Here is a 10,193-nt window from a genome sequence, read left to right on the forward strand (position 1 = left end):
TCCTCCTGCCCCCAATCCCTCCCAGCATCAGAGTCTTTTCCAATGAGTCAACTCTTCGCATGAGGTGGCCAAAGTATTGGAGTTTCAGCTTTAGCATCAGTCCTTCCAAAGAGTACCCAGGATTGGTCTCCTTTAGAATGGACTGGTTGGATCTCCTTGCAGTCCAAGGGATTCTCAAGAGTCTTCTCCAACACCACAGCTCAAAAGCATCCATTCTTCGGCACTCAGCTTTCTTCACAGTCCAACTCTCACATCCATACCTGACCACTGGAAAAACCATAACCTTGACTAGACGGACCTTTGTTGGCAAAGTAATGTCTCTGCTTTTCAATATGCTATCTAGGTTCGTCATAACTTTCCTTCCAAGGAGTAAATGTCTTTTAATTTCATGGCTGCAATCACCATCTGCAGTGATTTTGGAGCCCCCCAAAATAAAGTCTGACACTGTTTCCACTGTCTCCCCATCTATTTCCCATGAAGTGATGGGATCAGATGCCGTGATCTTAGTTTTCTGAATGTTGAGCTTTAAGCCAACTTTTTCACTCTCCTCTTTCACTTTCATCAAGAGGCTTTTTAGTTCCTCTTCACTTTCTGCCATAAGGGTGGTGTCATTTGTATGTCTGAGGTTATTGATATTTCTCCCGGCAATCTTGATTCCAGCTTGTGCTTCTTCCAGCCCAGTGTTTCTCATGATGTACTCTACATATAAGTTAAATAAGCAGTATTAACCATTACAGTATCATAAAGAGTAGTTGAAATGCCCTAAAAATCCTGTGCCTCACCTATTCATTCCTTTTTCACTTTTGCATGACCCTTGGACACCACTGACCTTTTTATGTTTCTATAGTTTTGCCTTATTTAGATTGTCATATAGTTGGAATCATACATTATGTAGCATTTTAGACTGGCTTATTTCACTTAGCAATATGTAGTTAAGATTCTTCCACATCATTTTGTGGCTTGATAGCTCCTTTCTTTTTATCATGGAAAATTTTCATCATGTGGCTGTGCCACAGTTTATCTCAGTTCAGTTTAGTTGCTCAGTTGTGTCCAACTCTTTGCGACCCCATAGACTGCAGCACCCCAGGCTTCTCTGTCCATCACCAACTCCCAGAGTTTATTCAAACTCATGTCCATCAAGTTGGTGATACCATCCAACCAGCTCATCCTCTGTTGTCCCTTTCTCCTTTCACCTTCAATCTTTCCCAGCATCAGGGTCTTTTCCACTGAGTCAGTTCTTTGAATCGGTGGCTAAAGTATTGGAGCTTCAGCTTCAGCATCAGTCCTTCCAATGAATATTCAGGTCTGATTTCCTTTAGGATGGACTGGTTGGATCTCCTTGCAGTCCAAGGCACTCTCAAGAGTCTTCTCCAACACAACAATTCAAAACCATAAATTCTTCAGTGCTCAGTTTTCTTTATCGTCCATCTCTCTCATCCATGCATGACTACTGAAAAAACCATAGCTTTGACTAGACGGACCTTTTTTGGCAAAGTAACGTCTCTGCTTTTTAATATGCTGTCTAGGTTTGTCATAACTTTTCTTCCAAGGAGCAGGCATCTTTTATTTATTTATTTATTTTTTTATCCATTCATCTGTTTTTTTTTTTAAATTTTATTTTATTTTTAAACTTTACAATATTGTATTAGTTTTGCCAAATATCAAAATGAATCTGCCACAGGTATACATGTGTTCCCCATCCTGAGCTCTCCTCCCTCCTCCCTCCCCATACCCTCCCTCTGGGTCGTCCCAGTGCACCAGCCCCAAGCATCCAGTATCGTGCATTGAACCTGGACTGGCGACTCATTTCATACATGATATTATACATGTTTCAATGCCATTCTCCCAAATCTTCCCACCCTCTCCCTCTCCCACAGAGTCCATAAGACTGTTCTATACATCAGTGTCTCTTTTGCTGTCTTGTACACAGAGTTATTGTTACCATCTTTCTAAATTCCATATATATGCGTTAGTATACTGTATTGGCGTTTTTCTTTCTGGCTTACTTCACTCTGTATAATAGGCTTCAGTTTCATCCACCTCATTAGAACTGATTCAAATGTATTATTTTTAATGGCTGAGTAATACTCCATTGTGTATATGTACCACAGCTTTCTTATCCATTCATCTGCTGATGGACATCTAGGTTGCTTCCATGTCCTGGCTATTATAAACAGTGCTGTGATGAACATTGGGGTACGCATGTCTCTTTCCCTTCTGGTTTCCTCAGTGTGTATGCCCAGCAGTGGGATTGCTGGATCATAAGGCAGTTTTATTTCCAGTTTTTTAAGGAATCTCCACACTGTTCTCCATAGTGGCTGTACTAGTTTGCATTCCCACCAACAGGGTAAGAGGGTTCCTTTTTCTCCACACCCTCTCCAGCATTTATTGCTTGTAGACTTTTGGATTGCAGCCATTCTGACTGGCGTGAAATGGTACCTCGTCGTGGTTTTGATTTGCATTTCTCTGATAATGAGTGATGTTGAGCATATTTTCATGTGTTTGTTAGCCATCTGTATGTGTTCTTTGGAGAAATGTCTATTTAGTTCTTTGGCCCATTTTTTGATTGGGTCATTTATTTTTCTGGAGTTGAGCTGTAGGAGTTGCTTGTATATTTCTGAGATTAGTTGTTTGTCAGTTGCTTCATTTGCTATTATTTTCTCCCATTCTGAAGGCTGTCTTTTCACCTTGCTAATAGTTTCCTTTGTTGTGCAGAAGCTTTTAAGTTTGATTAAGTCCCATTTGTTTATTTTTGCTTTTATTTCCAATATTCTGGGAGGTGGGTCATAGAGGATCCTGCTGTGGTGTATGTTGGAGAGTGTTTTGCCTATGTTCTCCTCTAGGAGTTTTATAGTTTCTGGTCTTATGTTTAGATCTTTAATCCATTTTGAGTTTATTTTTGTGTATGGTGTTAGGAAGTGTTCTAGTTTCATTCTTTTACAAGTGGTTGACCAGATTTCCCAGCACCACTTGTTAAAGAGATTGTCTTTAATCCATTGTATACTCTTGCCTCCTTTGTCAAAGATAAGGTGTCCATATGTGTGTGGATTTATCTCTGGGCTTTCTATTTTGTTCCATTGATCTATATTTCTGTCTTTGTGCCAGTACCATACTGTCTTGATAACTGTGGCTTTGTAGTAGAGCCTGAAGTCAGGCAGGTTGACTCCTCCAGTTCCATTCTTCTTTCTCAAGATAGCTTTGGCTATTCAAGGTTTTTTGTATTTCCATACAAATTGTGAAATTATTTGTTCTAGCTCTGTGAAGAATACTGTTGGTAGCTTGATAGGGATTGCATTGAATCTATAGATTGCTTTGGGTAGTATACTCATTTTCACTATATTGATTCTTTCAATCCATGAACATGGTATATTTCTCCATCTATTAGTGTCCTCTTTGATTTCTTTCATCAGTGTTTTATAGATTTCTATATATAGGTCTTTAGTTTCTTTAGGTAGATATATTCCTAAGTATTTTATTCTTTCTGTTGCAGTGGTGAATGGAATTGTTTCCTTAATTTCTCTTTCTGTTTTCTCATTATTAGTGTATAGGAATGCAAGGGATTTCTGTGTGTTGATTTTATATCCTGCAACTTTACTATAATCATTGATTAGTTCTAGTAATTTTCTGGTGGAGTCTTTAGGGCTTTCTATGTAGAGGATCATGTCATCTGCAAATAGTGAGAGGTTTACTTCTTCTTTTCCAATTTGGATTCCTTTTATTTCTTTTTCTGCTCTGATTGCTGTGGCCAAAACTTCCAAAACTATGTTGAATAGTAATGGTGAAAGTGGGCACCCTTGTCTTGTTCCTGACTTTAGAGGAAATGCTTTCAATTTTTCACCATTGAGGATAATGTTTGCTGTGGGTTTGTCATATATAGCTTTTATTATGTTGAGGTATGTTCCTTCTATTCCTGCTTTCTGGAGAGTTTTTATCATAAATGGATGTTGAATTTTGTCAAAGGCTTTCTCTGCATCTATTGAGATAATCATATGGTTTTTGTTTTTCAATTTGTTAATGTGGTGTATGACATTGATTGATTTGCGGATATTGAAGAATCCTTGCATCCCTGGGACAAAGCCCACTTGGTCATGGTAGATGATCTTTTTAATGTGTTGTTGGATTCTGATTGCTAGAATTTTGTTAAAGATTTTTGCATCTATGTTCATCAGTGATATTGGCCTGTAGTTTTCTTTTTTTGTGGGATCTTTGTCAGGTTTTGGTATTAGGGTGATGGTGGCCTCATAGAATGAGTTTGGAAGTTTACCTTCCTCTGCAATTTTCTGGAAGAGTTTGAGCAGGATAGGTGTTAGCTCTTCTCTAAATTTTTCATAGAATTCAACTGTGAAGCTGTCTGGACCTGGGCTTTTGCTTGCTGGAAGATTTTTGATTACAGTTTCAATTTCCGTGCTTGTGATGGCCCTGTTAAGATTTTCTATTTCTTCCTGGTCGAGTTTTGGAAAGTTGTACTTTTCTAAGAGTTTGTCCATTTCTTCCACGTTGTCCATTTTATTGGCATATAATTGTTGATAGTAGTCTCTTATGATCCTTTGTATTTCTGTGTTGTCTATTGTGATATCTCCATTTTCATTTCCAATTTTATTGATTTGATTTTTCTCCCTTTGTTTCTTGATGAGTCTGGCTAATGGTTTGCCAATTTTATTTATCCTTTCAAAGAACCAGCTTTTGGCTTTGTTGATTTTTGCTATGGTCTCTTTTGTTTCTTTTGCATTTATTTCTGCCCTAATTTTTAAGATTTCTTTCCTTCTACTAACCCTGGTGTTCTTCATTTCTTCCTTTTCTAGTTGCTTTAGGTGTAGAGTTAGGTTATTTATTTGACTTTTTTCTTGTTTCTTGAGGTATGCCTGTATTGCTATGAACTTTCCCCTTAGGACTGCTTTTACAGTGTCCCACAGGTTTTGGGTTGTTGTGTTTTCATTTTCATTCGTTTCTATGCAAATTTTGATTTCTTTTTTGATTTCATCTGAAGCAGGCATCTTTTAGTTTTATGGCTGCAGTCACCATCTGCAGTAATTTTGAAGCCCCCCCCCCAAATAAAGTCTGTCACTCTTTCCATTATTTCCCCATCTATTTGCCATGAAGTGATGGGACCAGATGCTGTGATCTTAATTTTCTGAATGTTGAGCTTTAAGCCAACTTGTTTATTCTCCTCTTTCACTTTCATCAAGAGGATCTTTAATTCCTTTTTGCTTTCTGCCCTAGGGGTGGTGTCATCTGTGTATCTGAGGTTATTGATATTTCTCCTGGCAATCTTGCTTCCAGCTTGTGCTTCATCCAGCCTGGCATTTCGCATGATGTACTCTGCCTATAAGTTAAATAAGCAGGGTGACAATATACAGCCTTAATGTACTCCTTTCCCAATTTGCAACCAGTCTGTTCCATGTCTGCTTCTAACCATTGCTTCTTGACCTGCATACATATTTCTCAGGTGCAGGTCAGGTGATCTGGTATTCCCATCTCTTTCAGAATTTTCCACAGTTTGTTGTGATCCACACAGTCAAAGGCTTTGGCATAGTCAATAAAGCAGAAGTAGGTGTTTTTCTGGAACTCTCTTACTTTTTCGATGATCCAACAGATATTAGATCCAACAGTTTATCTACTTACCTATCAAAGGACATCATGGTTGTTTCCAGTTTTTGACAACTGTGAATAAAGCTGCTGTAAACATTCACACAGACTTGGATTTGATCCCTGGGTTGGGAAGATCCTCTGGAGAAGGAAATGGCAACCCACTCCAGTATTCTTGCCTAGGAAATTTCATGGACAGAGGAACCTGGCGGGCTACAGTCCAAGGGGTCCCAAAAGAGTCGAGTATGGCTCAGGGACTAAACAACAATAACAAAACATTCATGTGCAGATTTTTTTTTGTGAACATGCTTTTAGCTCATTTAGGTAAATATCTAAGAGCAGAGCACAGTTGCTGTATTTTATGTTAAGATTATGCATGGCTTTGTAAGAAACTGCCAGACTGTCTTCCAAAGAGACTATCTAATTTTGCAGACAGTAAAGAATCTGCCTGCATTACAGGCAGATTGACCTGGGTTTGATTCCTGGATCAGGAAGATCCCCTGTAGAAGGGAATGGCAACCTGCTCCAATATTCTTGCCCAGAGAATTTCATGGACAGAGGAGCCTGGTGGTCTACAGTCCATGGGATCTCAAAAGAGTCAGACGTGACTTAATGACTAAACAGCAACAACCAAAATGCAATTTGCAAGTTGAGTTCAGACCACTGTTATGTCAGTGAGTAGACATGACCACTATCCTGAAATGCGTGCAGGGGAGTGTTAAGGTGCATGTCTAACAAAGATGTTTATAAGAATGCTAATTGTAAGCTGCTTTGAGAACAGTGTTATAGCAATGAATAGAAGTGATCCACATTCTGTAATGCATGTAGTTATGTGGGCTTTCCCCATAATATTTCTTAGTTATTCTTTTAACGTCTGTGTGGGTCATTCATGATAACTCCTTTTATAACTTCTTTTTCACTTCTAATTTTGGTAATTTATGTCATCTCTCATTCTTTTCTTCATTAACTGGCTAGGAGATTATCAATTTTGTTGATTTTTAAAATAATTTTGTTGATATTTTTAAAGAACAAACTTTTGGTTTCCTTATCTTTATCGTTTTGCTGTTTTCAATTTCATTAATTTCTACTCTCACTTTTATTATTTATTTTTCTTCTACTTACTTTGGATTTAATTTTCTGTTTTTATAGTTGTCTGGGAAACAGATGGGGAAACAGTGGAAACAGTGTCAGACTTTATTTTTCTGGGCTCCAAAATCACTACAAATGGTGATTGCAGCCATGAAATTAAAAGACGCTTACTCCTGGGAAGGAAAGTTATGACCAACCTAGATAGCATATTGAAAAGCAGAGACATTACTTTGCCAACAAAGGTTCGTCTAGTCAAGGCTATGGTTTTTCCTGTGGTCAGGTATGGATGTGAGAGTTGGATTGTGAAGAAGGCTGAGCACCGAAGAATTGATGCTTTTGAACTGTGGTGTTGGAGAAGACTCTTGAGAGTCCCTTGGACTGCAAGGAGATCCAACCAGTCCATTATGAAGGAGATCAGCCCTGGGATTTCTTTGGAAGGACTGATGCTAAAGCTGAAACTCCAGTACTTTGGCCACCTCATGCGAAGAGTTGACTCATTGGAAAAGACTCTGATGCTAGGAGGGATTGGGGGCAGGAGGAGAAGGGGACGACAGAGGATGAGATGGCTGGATGGCATCACTGACTCGATGGACGTGAGTCTCAGTGAACTCCGGGAGTTGGTGATGGACAGGGAGGCCTGGCGTGCTGCAATTCATGGGGACACAAAGAGTTGGACACGACTGAGCAACTGATCTGATCTGATCTGATCTGAAGGTGGAAGCTTAAGTTACTGATTTTAGGTCTTTCGTCTTTTCTGATATAGGGCTTCAATGATATAAAACTTTCCTCTAGGCATTTCTTTTGCTGTAGCCCATAAATTTTGATACATTTCATTTCATTTAATTAAAATTTAAAAAACTGGGGGGAATTCCCTGGTGATTCAGTGGTTAGGACTCGACTCTTTCACTGCTGTAGGCCTGGTTTGATCCCTGGTGGGGGAATTAAAACCCTGCAAGCCCTGTGGCATGGCTAAAAAAAAAAAATTCTTCTCTGACTCTTGTGTCTTTTAAAAGTGTGTTGTTTAATCTCCAAGTATTTTGGGATTTTCCAGCTGTTCTTCTATTACTGACTTTTAGTTTAATACCACTGTGGACGGACAGCAGACATTGTATAATTCCCATTATTTTAAATTTGTTAAAGTGTATTTTATGGACCAGAATGTGGCCTATCTTGGTAGTATTCTATGTGAGTTGGGGACAAGTGTGTATTTTGGATAAAATATTCTATGAATGTCAATCAGATCCAATGCTGATTGATAGTGCGTCTTTTAAAATTAGAGTTTTTATTTTTGCTGGATATATACCCAGGAGTGGAAATACTGGATCATATGGTTCTACTCTTAGTTTTTTAGAGAATCTCCATACTGTTTTCCATAGTGGCTATACCAATTTACATTTTCACCAACTGTGTATGGAGTTCCCTTTTCTCCACGTTTGAGGAGAATATTCTTTTTCTGGACCATGAAATGGTTTCATCCTTGGGTTTATGTTTCTTCATCTCTAAGGGGAACTGAAAACAGATGATGACATTTTATAATCACTTCTTCTCCCATTATGACTTGTTGCATCCCAAACTAATTGGTGGGGGGAGACTTCTGTGGGTTTTTAATCCTAGTCTCAATGTCTATTTTCATTATTATTGATAACTATCCTATTACTTAAAAAGTCGTGCTGAGTTGGGACTTCCCTGGTGGTCCAGTGGTTAAGACTCTGAGCTCCCAATGTAGGAGGTATGGCTTTGATTCCTGGTCCGGGAGTAAAGATCCCACATGCTGCATGGCACAGCCAGAAAAACAAACAAGCAAATCCTGCTGAGTTCAATAGTCATACATCCATGGTAGTTTTGATTTTTGTTTCTTGTATTTGTGGTTGCTCAATTGAGATTGTGGAGATATATGTAATATTAACAGAAAACTCTACATTCTGGAAACTGTATGTGAGGAAGGATCCCTAAGCCCTTGAGTAATAACAAGAAATTAATAAAGCTCACCCTTGATGTTATACCACTTCAAGCTCCTTGTTACTTAATCAAGGAGATTGTAATATATTACTAAATGTTCTTCAGTCTTGGTCTTGATGTAATAAGAATTTTTTTTTTTTTTTTGTAATCAAAACTTTAATCCCAAGGATTCTCACAAAACATATTACAAATGACAGCATGAAAAAAGAATCTTGCACAGTAACTCAGTTCAGCTCTACAATGTACCCTTAAACTGGCAGGACATTTGTTATCTTGAGTAGTCTCATATTTCCAAATAAAGAACGTTACAAAGAGCTATGTATTCATATATAGCAATCACAGAATGAACTTACAACCTAAAGCAAAGGTAAACTAACTTCCTTGAAACTTCTTAGATTCTACACCAACTGGACAACCTTTTGTCCAGTGTAAAGACTAGTGGGATTTTTAAACCTCTAATCTAGTTTAAGGGTGCAGCTTTAATTTTTCCAGCTGGCTTTTGAGTTCACAGCAGCTTTTTAAAACTGCTTACTACAGCTGCATACCATATCCCAGGTATGTTGAAAAAAAAATCTTCCAATTTTTGCCAGTTTTTATTTCCATAATGTTAAACATCGTCTGGGCAGGAGTTAAGAGGTTTATTATCAGCCTATGCAAGACTAAAATTCAAAGCAAATTAAATTTTGCTTAAGGGAACATTGTAAAATAACAATTCTTGATATTACATGCCTCATATGATCCATTTCAAACCATAGAGAATTACACCTTTGTGTCACTGTTCCAACAGACAAACAAATGTGAACAGCTAAAACATTTTAAAAATGCACCAAGCTTATGAAGTCTCAAACAAAACTTGAATTTTCTGTACATACTCCTGTCAAATGAAGTTATTTCCTGTACACCACTCCTCTTGCAAACTGATCTTCTATTTCCTTTCATTTGACCTAGATCGGCTACGAGACCTAGAGAAAGATCGGGACGGCTTGTGATTTCTCTCCCGGGACAGTGATCTCTCTCTTCTCCTATCGCTAGAAAGGGACCTGCTCCGGCTGCGGGAGAAGCTTCTCCGTCTTGGAGATCTGCGTCGAGGTGGAGGACTCCTCCTCCGATAATCATCTCGAGGGCGACGACCCCAAGAAGGAGGTGGGCCACGATTACGACTTCTCTTTTCACCATTCGATAGTTCCACTCTTACTCGGCAGCCACAGAGTGTTCTCCCATCTAGCTCTCGGACAGCATCAGCTGCGTCTCGGGGATCTTCAAATTCAACAAAAGCAAAGCCGGGAGGGTTTCTAGCAACCCACACACTTCGGAGTGGTCCATAATAGCCAAAAGCTCGTTCCAATTCAGTCTTGTTACCATTGTTTCCAAGATTACCTACATAAACTTTACAGTCCAATGGACAGGAATCACGATGCATTTCGAGATCTTGGGTTAGAAATGCGGAGGTTCAAATCCACAGAACCTAGGTTAGGTCTTCCCGGTCCACCTCCCGCCCGGCGTTCCCGGATGCTCTCGCACACCCGGCGTCCACGAAATGGCCAATAAGAATGTTTTAT

General features: G+C 38.9%; 1 pseudogene; it reads right to left on the reverse strand.

Moving 5' to 3' along the window:
- Window positions 1–8,922: 8,922 nt before the first annotated feature.
- Window positions 8,923–10,177, reverse strand: LOC786295 (serine/arginine-rich splicing factor 3 pseudogene; annotated as a pseudogene).
- Window positions 10,178–10,193: the final 16 nt, after the last annotated feature.

This window comes from Bos taurus, chromosome 5, assembly GCF_002263795.3.
Source record: "Bos taurus isolate L1 Dominette 01449 registration number 42190680 breed Hereford chromosome 5, ARS-UCD2.0, whole genome shotgun sequence".
Lineage (NCBI taxonomy): Eukaryota > Metazoa > Chordata > Mammalia > Artiodactyla > Bovidae > Bos > Bos taurus.